This window comes from Temnothorax longispinosus, chromosome 7 (assembly GCF_030848805.1).
Source record: "Temnothorax longispinosus isolate EJ_2023e chromosome 7, Tlon_JGU_v1, whole genome shotgun sequence".
Taxonomy (NCBI): Eukaryota; Metazoa; Arthropoda; class Insecta; order Hymenoptera; family Formicidae; genus Temnothorax; species Temnothorax longispinosus.
The window spans coordinates 12,796,822-12,812,863 of NC_092364.1; the positions used below are offsets into that span (position 1 = coordinate 12,796,822).

The following is a 16,042-nucleotide window of genomic DNA, read 5'->3' on the forward strand; positions in this document are numbered from 1 at the left end:
AATAGGCACGGTTTTATGAAAACAAATTTAATCATTGTCAACGAATAAGTTGTAACAAATACAATTAATTATTTGTACCACAGATAGGTTTGCAAAGATTATTAAAACTTTAGTCACTTTACGGTATTCTAATATTTCTTTAATTCTTTTACGCATCTATATATAACTCTAGATGAACATTTATAAATTATATTTAACAAAAAGAGAAGAGTTATTTTAACCGTTTAATATAGGTATACAATAGTAGCTCGTTTAAAATAAACCACGAATGACTTATGATGCATAACATAAAAGCAAATAAATGTACGTATTTATAATGAATGCTCATATTTATTATTACGGATATTTACTTGCTCTCAATATTTATATACTTGTTTAAATACTGCGCTAAGGTATAATTAACAAATGTGTGGTTGTTAATCGAATCGTGAATGCTTCCTATAACATAAAATATTTCGCAGAATACACACACACACACACACACACACACACACATATATATATATATATATATATATATATATATATATATATATATTCTATATTGTATATGCATATGTGTTCTATTATATAAATATATATATATATATATATGTTTGAAAAAATTTAATTATTTGCTCGAGAAACTTCTTAATAATTTTACATTGAATTTTTAACAGTATTTTGCTAAAGAATATTCAGTTTGGAATAAACAAGTGATATTATAGTAACAAACTTTTTATCCAATTTATTATAACCCAATTTCACTAAAAAATTAGAATTTTAACAATCTTTGCAAAAATGTGGACAATGAGTATCACTATTTTATTGAGACTGTATCATTATATATGATAAAGCATATCAAAAGCATAAACTTTTAACTTAATTAATATAAATCGCAAACCTATAACATCAACGATAGTCAAATGATCTTCCATATCTTGACTCATACACCATGGACAGCCATCCAATCTAAATCCATTTTCCGGAATGGTCGACAAATTTCCGGCTATCGAGCACCCTTAATTGACGGAATATATCATTAGATCGAGACTCCACTATCATAATGTCACGGCGAGACATAATTTACGGAAATAACGTGGATTATCCATTCAACTGTGGGATACCACTACCGCGACAACTGTTCTTTCGGGTCTCAGACGGTCGGCAAATCTTTAGATTTATGTACCATTTCCCCAAAATCTTTTTAAAATTTTCATGGTCCTGCACGCAGTAGATATCGTTCGTAATTTCATGGAGAACGGCAAAAAAGCAGAGAATTTAATCATTTAGATACAATATAGCCGTGAAAATTTGCAAACTGTTTTTTTCTTCGAGCCAATTATAACTTTCCGTTTATATTGTTTATATTAAGTCTTGAATACTTTTTTGACATCAAGCTTCCTCATAAATTTTGTAAGATTTATTACGAATTTATTATATAAGCATGCAGAAGATAAATTACTCAAAAAATGAAGAAAACGGTGTACCTACATACTTTCGGGGACACCGTTTTTAAACCGTATGACGTACCGCAGGACGAATGTGCGGTTAATTCTATGCGCGATTAAAATTATAATTTAATCTGAGGGAATCACACACTTGCGCAACTATTTGCGAGCGCGCGTAGCGTGAACGCGGTCGAGATCGTAACCATAAAATTCCGACCGCTGACAGAAATTACAAAACGATGCAATGCCTTCGGTATAGTTTCCGCGCTCCTATCTCCACCGCGCGCTTAAATAATTCATACTCTCTCTGTTGCTAGCATAATATTTCCCAACCTTTCCGCGCCGCGCGCACACTTGTACGGGACGGAATGTGCCCGGGGCGCACATAAAAATGTACGAGAAAAATGTTGTCACTATCACTCACAGCGAGTATCATTACGTGTTAGTTTTGCTTATCGTTTCTATATTGTCTGTATTATGTGCGTAGAATCATTCCTCCAATTAGCTTATGACAGCCAGTTACGAAATCGTAAATTTATCAACGACCCAGACAGCACCATATCCAAAATCGGGACAAAAGACTTTGGACATGCGTGCTGTCTGGTTCGTTATTGAATAGTGCAGTTATATAAATATTTATCGCACGTTTCTTAAACAATCTGGGGGAGGAAGTCGCGTTCTATTAACCCGCAACGCACGTAATTGCGAATTGTTCGTTCCTCGAGAGTTCGCGAGCAGAGATTCCGCAGTAATGAGAAGAGCATGCTACACTTGAATCTCGCGAGCTTACCGCTCGCGCGACTACCTAAATGCAAATTCTTTATGAAAATCCGACGTGCCGCGTGAGCGCCGGTAAAAAGCAACGATATTGCGAAGTCGCGTTTACGTACACGTAGAGACTCTGCGCTGCCTAAAGTGTCGGGAAGAAGGAAGCGCTTTCCTGCTCTTCCTCCGTGTAGGCAAGATTCCCGGGACAAGAGTACGCCCGGCATACAAGCGCGTATTAATTAAGTTGGCTTCTAATTAATGCAGAACCCACTTCGACCGCGAAGGATCGCTTAAGATGGAACTTCCCTTTAAGCTGTAATTACATTTACGGTACACGTGTTGGTGTATATCCGTCGCCACCTCTCGTGCCGCACAATATGAAGCCACCGGGTTATTCCCTTCTCACCGCTCGCACTTATCTCGCACGCACCCTCGTCGTCACTGTCGTCGCCGTCGCCGTCGCCGTAGCCGACGCGATGTTTGCGCGGATGGATATTTGTTCCGCAGCCAAGCTCTCTCAGTTTCGGTTGGAAGGGCGCGCGCGTAAGAATATTCATCGTGCGCCCTGAAAATGGCATCCGGGGTATTTTCCGCCGCCCCGCGAGTTGACGGCTCCGCGGCGGCCGGGCCGTCGCTCGTCGCCGTCGTCGTCGTCGCCGTCGAGGAGATTCCCTTCCCCGACGAAGCGTGCGTGCTCACCGGCGCGTTAAATAGATCATGCGAAAGGCATTCCGATTCGGTGGCGCGATAACGTCAACCTCGTCGTGCACGTACCAACGATCACGTCACTCACCATTTCTCCCTGTTAATGTCGCCGCTGGCGGATGATCGTCGTGGCGAAAGCGCCGCGTAACACTGGCGCCGCTATTTTCCGCCTTGTGATTTGCGTTTTGTTATTTACTCCGATCTCGTACAATCCCTTAGCCTTTTCCGCGAACGTATACTGAGAAGATTGACTCCCAGCGACCGAAATACTTTCTTATTTTTGTTATTAAGGTGGTATATATTAACGAAACTCTGACATTACTGTTAACCGTTAATTAATTCAGCTAATATTGTCCGTGACCAAGTAACGTTTACGGCGGAATGAAGATTGCGACGCTCCACGCGTGCAAAAGAAATTAGCGAAATTGGGTTATTAAACGCGTAAACGCATTTAATTAGAAAAACGCAATTACATATGCTCTACTGACATTTACTTCAATGTCGAAGTCGTAGGCTAGTGATTACGGAATAAGTAAAAAGAATTACGTAAAAAAAATATAGGACACGAAAGCGAAATATGAAACCTTTGTTTTATGTGTAAAATTCGTATTACAACTAAACATATCAAGTTGTACTTCTTAGAATATTTAAATATATAAGTATTTATAAATAAAGAAAACTTTTACTGAAAATTTATCTTGCCAAAATGTATTGGTAAGCCTATTGGATTTTTATTGTATTATTTATATATATATAAATATTTTAAATAATCTTAATAGAAGCATATTCTGTAAGCATGTTCTATCCTTTTTTTTAAGTTATTGCGAGTGTACTATGTTTAGATATGGAGTAACAATATTTAAAAAGATTATGTTCACATAAAGACATTTTTGGCATCAAATTACACGAAGATTAAAATTCCAACATTTTATACAAGTGACTCTGTCTCTCGAGTAAATATCGACTTGTTCTTTCTCGCGTCACGAGTCTTTTTTTGGGTGAAAAGACATGCCCGCTAGTTATCACAGACGCGTGGTAGTATCGTGCGCGTAGAGACCTCGCAAAGGGCGTCATAATTGTCAGTGATAAAAATTCTTCTCTTTGCGCTTTTTTTTAACGCTCCACCCACGCAATGGAACACAATCTCTGGCGGTGCGTACGTGCTAGGCAAGAAAAAAAAGGATACAGAGCCGAGAGAGAAAGAGAGGGGCCCCCCTCTCTTTTCTTCCCTCTCTTCCCCCTCCCCCGGAAGGAAAAAGGGAAGGGGTACAAAAAGGAAGAAACCATCGTTATTTACAGCCTCACTCGTACACCCACCGCGGGTAAATACCACTTCTTCCCAACCCTCGTATCTGCGACGCCATACTCGTTTCGACATAAAAACTCTATCTCCCTTTGCAACATTGCTATCGGCTGTCGTCGCTAGTTGAAACGTGGAGTGTGAAATCTGAGATGGTGAGAACAAGAGAGTAGACCCTTAGACTCTCGATCGAGAGAGAGAGCAGCATGGAGAGAGAGAAGGAGCAGAGCGGAGAGAGAGCGGAGAGAAGAGTCAAGAGAGAGAGAGAGAGAGAGAGCAGAAGAGAGAAAAGATGGGAGAGAGAGAAAGAGATAAACATAGCGAAGTACGAGATAAAGAAAAGAAAGAGAGAAAAGAGCGAGAGAGATGAAAAGAGGAGAGAAAGAGCCGAAATAGAGGGAAGAGACGAGGAGAGAGAGAGAGAGAGAGGAGGGAAGGAGAGAGAGAGAGAGAGAGAAGAGAGAGAGAGAGAGAGAGAGAGAGAGCGGAGATAGACGAAGAGAGAGAGAGAAGAAGTAGAGCAAGGAGAGTAAAGAGAGAAGAGACGAACGAGAGAAGGATAGAGCGAAAGACGCTGGATGAGGGAGAGAAAGAGAAGATTACTCTAGGATAAAAAGAGTATAAATAAATCTGAAAGAGCTCAAAGCTAAAAGAAGAGCTCCACCCTCTCTACCTCCGTCTCTATCATCCTCGCCTCTTCTACGTTCGCTCTCCCTCTCTCCCTCTCTCCTCTCTCCTCTTCCTCTCTCTCTCTCTCTCTCTTCTATCTCTCTCTCTCTCTCTCTCTCTCTCTCTCTCTCTCTCTCTCTCTCTCTGGAATTCTTCCTTCGTTCAAGCATCATCGACTTTCCGCTATAAAGCGCTTTGGAAACTCATTCCCGTTGATCTTGTTCCATCGGATCCCCATGCAAAATTGCTATACGTGGTTCCGCATACGTACGTGACTACCATAGCAGAGTGACAATCACGGGTAAACGCGGTTATCGGGGTCGTATAGTTAACGTTTTACAACGTACCGCGTTGAAACCACTATTTGGTTGTATAGTTCGGCCAACTTGAGAAAAGTCTCTTTCACCTTGCGTCTCTAACTGCCATTATAGATACGCGAGAATTACATGTTAAATTTCAAGCGAGATAAACATGTTAATGATTTCCCTGACCGCCCACGCTCGTCTCGATCGATCTCTCGGGTCCGCGCCGGCACGTTTTCTCAAAACTCATTCTGCAGTTCAAGCATTATGCGCTTCTCTTGTAAAGCTCTTTCCAAGCTCGTTTCAGTTGATCTTGTTGCGTCGGATACGTGACCGTGCATACCGTAGTCGTACGATAATCCGTCGAAGAAAAAGTTATATGCATAATCGCGCGCGCGCACGGCGAAAACATGGCGTTAGGGAAATGCAGGAAATTTGCGGAGGGGTTCGATAAATCGCGCGTGTGTAATGCCCGTATCGCACTAGCGATTAACGATTACGTCTACGTTTGCGTTTACGTCTCTTGACCAATCAGAAAGTAGCTGCGAGCGATTGCAATTCGCGATTTTCGTTCTGATTGATCAAAAGACGTAGACGCAAAACTTAGACGCAATCGCCAATCACTAGTGTGATACGGGCATAAGGATTTGTATAAGAAAAGCGCAGGCGATAATCGGGCAGGCCTGGCCCGCCTGGCGCTATTCGAAGAGCAACCCTCGCGGGAAGAACGCACTATTCGACATTGATTTCACGTCTTGTATGTCTCTTCTTTCACGACCCAGTTTCGCGGACTAGCGCACGTACATATTTTACGACCGCGATATTAAAACGATAATTGTTAAATCCTGCGCACGTACAGTTTCCTTCGGCGCGGTGTGTATAACGGGCGAGAGAGAACGCCCCGAGGAAAATTCTTTGCCACGGTTTACGCAATTACAGCGGACGTTACAACGGACCAGATCAGAATCGTGGTCCGCGAAATTAGGTACAAATGGTAGAAAGGTTTTTTTTTTGCGTTCTGCAATATACGCACGCTTGAAAATAGCTGCAGCCGTGTTACCACTGCAGGAAATTGTCGTTCGCCCACATGTGACTATATATCTGCTACATTCTGGAAAAAAAACTCGTAACCGTAATCGTAGTACGAGATGTCGTATCAAAACGGAGATTTGAGGAAACATGCGGAATAGCGTTTGAATTTGATGAGAGAATCAAAGTCGATATGCTGAGAATTTCGTGATGCGATGTACTAGCGTTTAATAAACGCGAGTAGGTGTTGTATACAATTAAACGTAATTATACATATAATCAAGGATCAAGTTCAGCCCCAAAAAATTAGCCTTTTTTATTACATACCTTTTTGGCAAAAGAAAAATTAGAAATAAAATTCTTAACCCTATTCACCAACGTTTTTTTCGCCCCCAATAATCCTCCAACCATGCACTTTCGAGTCTCACGTGTTTTTTATAATGTTAATAGCTTTGAAAAATTCCCCAAAAATTATTATAATATCTTTGTACCTTCGACTAAAAATCAATGTAAAGAACATTTGAAAATCATTTATTTAAATATTTTTTACAACAATTATATGTCGACAAACACACGTTACGACTCGTTTTACTTAAAAAATCATAACTCACGAACAAAATTAACGAAGCTTAATGAACCAAAACGCAAATTAAAGCTAAAAGTAGTGCAAATGAGAAAAAAAATATGAGATAATTATTAATTAAATAGGAATACTTAATTTCGTCGCCGCAAATTTGGTAATTTTTAAATGGTACAAAAGGACTTTAAAGACTTAAAGAATGCTAGAAAAAGAATTTCTGAATAACAAAAGGCGAATTTGAAGTGTGACAGATATTTTTTATGTAAAAAAATTAATTTTTTTTATATAATCGTAGCTCCTCCCCACCTCTTCCACCTGCCTCTGAGCCATAATAGACTTCTGTGGAATGTTAAATTTCTTTTTAACGATAAAAATATTTTAAATACGGTTAAATTATACACAAAATACATTTTTATCGAAAAAAATGCTCATTTACCTTTCACACAACACTGACGTAATCCTCCAACCATGCACTTTCATGTCCCACCGAGATTTTGATTGTTTCCCGTTTCGAGAGTAAATGAGCTAGGACTTTGAAATTTTTACCTGAGGTTCCCTGCCACAATAACTTTTTTCCGGCGTGGAGGGGATTCTCCCACGATCATTTGTTTTCCGGAACAAACGACTGTTAGAAATTCGTGGGACACGAAAGGCATGGTTGGAGCGAATAGGGTTAAAATAATAAAATAATAACTGTGACATTGACTGACATATTATATCAAATTATATATAATTAACCCTCCGAGAGAACACACCCATTTTTTCATTCACGGAGAACAATCTGGGTCAATCTGACCCTACACATACTTTGATCGTCCACCATTTTAAATTGACGAGTGCGATCAGCTTGAAAAAATTTCCAGATGTACTTGGAACATTGTTAAATCAATTGATATAAATAAAAAGTGCCGTTGGAATTATTTACATATTTAAAAAAATTTAACAAAAAATTATTTTTTTGAAAAAACGTAATTTACGAAAAAAATTGTATTTTTTTTTAATTTTTAATATTTCTGGCTAAAACTTTACATGTATATTCTCGAAATGTAGTAGAATCAAGAAAAAAATTGTTCTTTAGTGTACCTTTAAGAAAAGGTATTTATTTTGTTAGGTGACAAAGGTGATTTTTAAGGTAAAAAAAAATTAAAAAATTTTGTGAAAAAAATTTAGAAAAATTTATTTCTTATTATATAAAGTTTTAATACTTCATTATTTTATTATTTATTTACTTCCGGCGCAGTTATTACATAAATAAACACGATGTTCATCGCACATCGGACCCAAGCAACTCGGACATTGCATCTTAATTTGACTGTACGACACATTATCCTCCTCCTCAGAAGAACTGTTGCCATCGAAATGTTCTGGCTAGGCACTTACTATAACGTTCTGAACACGTGGCCGCAAACTATACGCCATCGTGCTCACTATTGCAAACCGACGCTTAGTACATCTGTAGGGTCAGAATGACCCTACACCGATTTTATATAATATCCAACGCCTACTGCGTATTGCGCTGTACAATGGGAGCATCCTAACGTATAGTTAGTACCCCAAACTACAGCTAGAGGGCCTCAAATCCGCCAATTTTCAAAATGCTTTCAAGATATTTACGATCAAACTCGAGGTAAGGGTCAAATTGACCCTGTGTGTTCTCGGAGGGTTAAAGCATAATGCATTTCTAAATATGTCTCTAGAATAATTTTCTACTTCCAATTTTGGTTGAATTAAAGTAAATTTTGCAATATATTTAATCCACATTTAAAAAAGCGGTAATACCACATTATATAATTAAGTCCAACTCTTTATGAAATAAATACACGCTCAAATGCCTATTATTTCGTATATTTCGTAGAAACATTCTGATTTTAACAAAATTTGATAAAATAATTGTTAGCACAAAGTGTATTAAATTACGCAACTAATGCACGTTCGTTATCGTTCGCAAAGAAAAATTATATTTTCGTCTCGCCTTTTGCGATGTGATCTGATTAACGGCATCTACCGAGTAATTGTGCCGGTAATTAGCGCCCTAAAAAAAAGTGGGCACTTTCATTTATCAAATCTCTCGCTGTCAGCGATAGATCGTCGATAATAGAAAATGTAATAAATTACACAGAAAAATTATGCCAAATTATTTTTATCTATTTTATATTTATTGCCATTTGAGATATATCTTCTGTTAACGATTGCATATAACTTTCTTTCAGTTACAGCTGCTTTAATAGATCAATATGGTTAGTTTCAATCTTTGAACGTAAATAATTTTCAAAATTTTTGAACAATTTCATAGATGTTATTTTAACAGTTTTAATTTAGGATTTAATTATACGGAGGGTAATTTTTAAAAGCAAATTTTGCAATATAACAAACTTTAGCTTTCAAATTTTAAAATTATTAGTATTTCACATTTCACTGCACAGTTTTTATCAAGTGTCGTTTTAAGAGAGGTTTTATAAACAACGGTCCATATTAATGAGAATAAAATTGCGTTCGAAATGGTGAGGCGTATTAAGTTTTTTATATCCACGGTGATTTATCGTTGAAAGATGTCGATACCAAGGACGAGTTTCTTTTCGCCTCACAGGACAGAAAGGAAAAGTTTAGTATTCGTACGAGACGCTTATGTACGTCTCCGCTTCTGTGTGACGGAATTTAATTCTCCAAAGTGCTGAGACCGTCGTGATCGATTACGCAAGCTCGCGCCACTTCTAAACTCTTCCTTGCTTTTGATAGTCCTTCTAAACAAAAAAATCAACTGTTTGATACAGCCTGATACATATGCACATATTTAGACAAATTGGCAGTCAATTGACAACCGTCTCAATAATCAAATTAAATTAACGCACATACGCATACGTTTTTACGAATGATATGCGATGAGTAGTTAAAGAAAAATATGAGCAAGAGATAACTTAAACTAAAAAGAAAAAGAGTAGATTGAAATGTAGATGTATAAGTATTAATTTTAAACTATCTCAGGAAATTCTTAACAAAAGAGAGCTTTATGATAGTGTTTTGAAAACGTGACGAGATCTACAACTTTTGTCTCAAAGAAAGAATCAAGTTCCATTTAAGAAATTAGTCACCTTAAAAATTTCTTGAAAACGATGACATCTACTACGACATGACTCACATCTGAATTATGTGTTTCCCTCCAAACCATGCAACTTTTGTCTAAAACATTTTTCAATAAAATTATCGATTCACGAGATATAGCACTGTAAACTTTAAACTTGGACTCTCTGTATAACGAATGTGTAGTCACGTATAAAGGTTTCTGATTGCATTAAAATGTTAATTAATGGATAACGATGTAGATGTGATTCCTCGTTTTATTTGACAGGTTAATGGAATTTTAATAATTTTACATCACATATGAAGATCAGATATTAAATTATATCTGATATCAATATCGAATATCAAAGTATGACACCATAGATGAAAAATATCACAAGAAAGTAAATATATCAGTGAGTCTGCAAAATATCTTTTTACTTTAGTTTCACGAGGGATCTTTCATGAATAATTCCCGTTACGTCTACATGTATTTTTTGTTACGTTGAATTCTTTATTTGACATTATTTAAATTCTAGCCGACGAATACGTTCGCAAAGTTTGGCAATCTGCAATATTTTCAAATTTATCTCGTAGAATTAACATCGCCAACATAATGCAAATGATGAAGTTTATATAGTAGTTACATATTAAAGACATATAACATGGATTTCGGTAATCATATCGTTGAAACGATATACATATGAGGATACATTCGGTAGCGAACCAAATTATTGGAATCGACAAGGGACCTCTGTCGATTGGATTTCGCTAGTCGCATCGCCATATTCGCTTTTTATTTGCTCCTCCGCTTTGTAATCATTGCAGTATGATATTTCCTAATATCTTTGCGTGTGCTTTTTAAATGGAAATTTCTTCTAAAAACTTTACGCTAGAGTGCTACAGCCGCGTTAATTTTAACTCTAATTTCTGCGTCAGCTTTAATTTATATCACGGTTTACTAATTATCATTATTCGTTTAAAAAGCTCTCTCTCTCTCTCTCTTCTCTCGAAGCAAGTTGACTACAATAAAAACGTAATCAAACATAAACTAGGAATAAAATTGTGCTTCATTAACGCGGTAAATTCTGAAGGATATTATACGCTAATGACGCACAATCCTTTCTATTCCCATTCTGCCTTAATTGGCCTATTTTTCAGTGGTGGAGTCGAGCATCCTCGAGAGCGCCTCGACAAGAATTTCTGTGGAAAAGAGAGAAAATGAAACGGGGAGAGAAAATGCTAAGGGGACGCGCGCGCAGCGCGGTGAATTTTGCATAGGTATACTTGTAGTTTCGGAGTGGTTAACGATTCCCGAGAGTCGGCGATGCGAGCCGGTATACGAATGACAGGATGAATCTACGTAATTGCTGGATCAAAATCATGCGGTCGATCTCTACGTAAATTAATATGCTTCGTATAGCCGACGATTTAGTGACGTGTGCACCGGCACGACGCAACGCGACGCGACGGGTCGAGAGTGTTTAGTAGTTCGCATAATTAAACTCCTAGCAAATTCGTATTTAATTTCGGGTATTAACCGTGGCTGCAACGTATGTCACGTATAGTTTACGCTACAATGTCTGTCAGTCTGAAAATTACAGTTTAAAGTGAGTTGCGAACTTTCGGTAAGGTATGATATAATATTCGTTTTAGATTAAACGATAACTTTGACTTCGAGTACAAGCCCATTCGGGCGTAACGCGTCGAATTTTCATCCACTAAAGTAATTACTGAATATCTACAGTATTTTACAACTTTTTTCAATATTTATATATTTTTTTAATAATATTTTAACACATACATAGCATATTTTAAAAACAACATTTTTTAAGTTTGTATCATTAAATTATACTTGTGTTGTCAAACTGGCTAATAAATAAACCGCTTGCTGCTGTTAACAAGAAAGATATATTGCACAATATCTCCAACAGCTTATCGCGCACTTCAACTTACTGGCTCTCTGTTGGCTCTGAAAGGACCTATAACACCACAGCGTTTCAGCAAATACATATTTGTTCTTGTCTAGGGATAGGTAGGATTCACATTCAGAGATATCCCTCCCAATTGTGCCCCTTTCCTCCCGCGCGCTTATTCGCTAACTCGGCAGCTCACGCTTTTAGCTCGGATGACCCGTACACAAATCTCGAAAATCGAATTTCGTGGGTTCTTTCGTGTCAGGTATCTCCGTCTCTGGTATAGATACCTATACGGAGCGAATTTACGAAAATCAGATTTCGCGGGTCAAGTGCGATTCGACAGCGTCGCTGCCGCGTCCATCTCCGTGCGTTAGCCACGATGAATTTGCCGCAATTATCTTATTGCTGACTTTGATAAATCGATCCTTTCTTGCGTCTCATCGAGATTGCTAAGTTCGCGTGGAATTCGAAACGCCGAAAGTAAACGGTAAGTGCTAATTCTTGTCGGTGCAAAATAGAGATTCGAAATTCTATTAATCTTCTTTCGTTGTAAAAGTACGAAAGACTTTGACGTTATTTTTAGTGCGAAATATGTAGATGATACTATTTTCAAAGTTTTAAAATTAATGTCTAAGACTTAAATATTCATTGAACAATAGGGATACGAATTAAAGAAGAACAAGACTTAAAAGCTCGCAATTTTCACTAATATCTCAAGTACAATATTTGCAGATATTAAATATGGCTTTTGAACAATAAGAGTTAGAAGACTTTTGCTTTTTCGCGGAAAGAAATGCGCCGAGGACTCGCATGTCCCGGCTGTAAAGTTTTTCGGAAACAGCACGGAAATAAGAATGTTCGGTATAATGTGATCGTACGCGCGAGTCTCGCTTTTTGTAAGCGCGCGGATTGCAATTTAACGACTCATATGAATCCGTCGGCTGATCAACAAAAAGTATTCGCGTCAGCCGGTCGTACACAAAGCGTTCACACAATGACCTGCAAGAGTGCAGTCGTTATTTTAGCGTGTCACACGTATTTTATGAGACCGCGTCGCGCACACGCGGGACTGGCGCAACAAATAATATCCGCGGGAGAAATATGATAACGCGGCGGGAACTGCATCTTTTTAACCCTTCGCACGCCGGCATTGTGCGGAGAGCTTTCGAAAAGACGCGCGCGGCTCTCTCCTTTTTCCAAAGAGAGACGCGCAATTTCTCTTGCGAAGCTGTGATTACAAGAGGTATACGCCCCGAGCAGCACTGGAAACGTTCTAGTTTACATTGCTAATTTGGAACGAAAATTGTGCTATCAAAATATTTTCTCACAGAACGTCTGAGTTTTCCCCGCGGAGATCAATATAATATCCGGAATGTGAAGTTTCGCGGACGCTGCGCGCTGCGGGAGCGCACGCGTCGAGATATGGAAAGAAACAATTGACTTGTAACAAAGTAAAGACTGATTACGTTTTAAATTAATAACTTTTAACTTCGAGAACTCGCACGGTATACTCGGTTACGGGCTTCGGTAGGTGTGTGTGTGTGTGTGTGTGTGTGTGTGTGTGTGTGTGTGTGTGTGTGTGTGTGTGTGTGTGTGTGTGTGTGTGTGTGTGTGATACGTGAGAGGAAATTTTGCGGAATCCTTCATCTTCCCTCAATTAACTGCATTCCGGGCTGCTCTCGGGCGGGATCCCGGCGCTCCTCGTGCACCGCGGAAACTTTCTAAAAGTAAAATTGCGAACGTATATATACGAATATATAAATTACACAAACACAAGAAGTCACGAAACTTTGCTCTTATCTTCGCGATCTTTGATCCGCGCCACGCGCCATCGAGTCTCGAACGAAGGTAAAAAAGTGGGCCAACGATCTCTATTAATTAAACTGTTGGGATCGGTCTACTGGCTGCGGATTTTGAGGAATAAATTTACGTGACGCTTCCTAAGAAGTATTGTGTGGACGAAGCTTGTACTTGGCGGAGTTCTTTTTATATTCTTGAATAATGGCTTTGCGAAGTCAGTCGCATTACGTCCAATTTTCGAGGAATAATTTCGAGTTCCCCCGATCCATATTTCTGTTATGCACTTTTTAAGTACTACACAAAATACCATCATGCTTTTCATGAACATTGCTGATGTTCATGTTATAAATATCTTTGCACGTATATGTAAGGACGCTTTATATTTTCAGGCAAAAATTTTTACGATATTTTCCCCGCACTTATGTCGGGGAATGTAAGATTTAAGAGCGTTTTTAAAATGTTGTACAACATGTTGTGCAAACTTCAAGTATCGAAACATTCGGGAACTTCGATCTTTGTCTCATCTCTCATGTTTCCACCCGTTATACATCAAACCATCAAACACACTATGACTGTTGAAGTATGAAGTTACGTGAAGTCTCCGCGTCCTTACATATACGTGCAAATATATTTTACTCCGTATATATCGCGCAAGTTTTTAAAGAGGAACAACAATAAAAGCGAAATTACACGGACACGGAGGTTAAAATGTACTGTAATACCGTAATTAACCGACGCGAATATTGTAACGCGGAATTTGACATTCGTAAATGTTTATGGTGTGTGGGTTAAATTCAACGTTTCAAACAGTTAGTACTTTGACCATGTTAAATTATCCGTTCGTCATTTACATATTTGTCTGCATATATCTTATTACAACTGTACGATAATGTTCTAATTAGAAGTACGCGTAATTTCAAGAGTTTTATCGCTCTTATCGTTTCATTTTATTGCCACAAAATATGGAAAACTATGCGAAACTTTTCAAATCTATCAGCCACGTTTTTTTTTTCCAATTTCTGAATTAATTTGTCGACCAACTTTTGAAAAACACATCGAGGAATTGAATATTTTAAATTGGTAAAAGCAAAATTGTAAAAATGAAGGTTTTATTGGCCACTATAGTTTAAGGAAGACGTTGCAAAACAAGACGGGAATGCAAAATAACAATCATACTTTATACAAATACCAGATATATCCTAATTAGATAATATCAGATAATTTCTAATTAACGACGCAAGTTTATAATAACTAATCTAGATTGCATTTATTCAATCAGACTTGTATGAATCTAAAACGTTTTTTATTAAAAATTAATTAAAGTGTCGAGTCCGAAAGTCGAAAAACAAACAAGTCTTTCTATAACATACTGTGTGACGTAGTTCAATTTAACTTCTTAGTTATACAGATCGTAGTTTCCTGTACCGGTGGCACTTTACATATTGACTAAAACTTTCTCTCGTGGTTGTACGTTTCGCCAGCGTTAAAAGTCACTATATAATACGTATTAAGACGTGGTCGTTTCCGACTGAAATTACGTCGGGGACTCGCGCCCTTTGGAGGGAAGTTCGATGAAGCGCGAAGTTACATCCGCAGCTAGTTTTGCAAGGGTAGATCGAGAGGGTACGATAACAACCCTTTGCCCAACAGCCAAACAGCAAGGAAATGTGCACGAGAGACTTTTAAACGAGGAATTTAACCATTTTGCGGTGAACTAACCAAATTTGTAGCGAAGCGAAGTGGATGGCAACTGCCTCGTGTACGATTGTGTTTAACGTTCTAACTTCACTTTTACGACATCAAATACTTTTTTATCATCCTACGAATATACGATACATATGCTAAAGAGCCATATTTCTTGCGAAATCGTTAGTCGACAGTGATAGTTTTATGTCTTTGTCAGACTTGTAATTCATGTAGAAATTATATCGTCTTTTTACTCTTCTTCTTTTTACTCTTATTCTTCGTATTGGCAGAAATTTATTATGATAGATAACACTTTACGCTAAAGGAATGTAGTTATTTTTCAAGCAGCAACATTCCGTTTATATTAGCGGTAAAAAAGAAAAAATTACACGGACTCATAAATATATTACACGGTAATTTATGAAATTGTTTTATGAGACTGCGTTATATCCGCTTTTATTAATAAATTATTGCAAACATAAACTTTTGATAAAAAATAAATCCTCTGAACATTCGATATACCTAACATTTAAAATTTAAATTTGCATCTTAATTCATATTTGGCTCTTAAAAACATTTTTAACATTATTTTATCATCTTGTACATAAAAAAACGGTCAAAGTGTCTTTCTAGTTCGGCACGAACAAAATTTCCAACGAAATAGTATCTCTGTATTTCTCACGCGGGGGATTTTACGTTACGGAACAAAATCGCTCGTTTTGTAATGGCCCGCTCACGTTAAAAATTACCTCCTGTCACGCGTTTAGCGGTGACTTTCATCAAGTGAAATTGTGCTT

General features: G+C 37.8%; 1 long non-coding RNA gene across 1 annotated transcript in view; it reads left to right on the plus strand.

Annotated features, from left to right (window-relative positions):
* LOC139816686 (uncharacterized) overlaps positions 1-16,042 on the plus strand; it is a 192,810-nt gene that overhangs the window by 107,693 nt on the left and 69,075 nt on the right. The gene's annotated exons all lie outside the window — the stretch shown is intronic.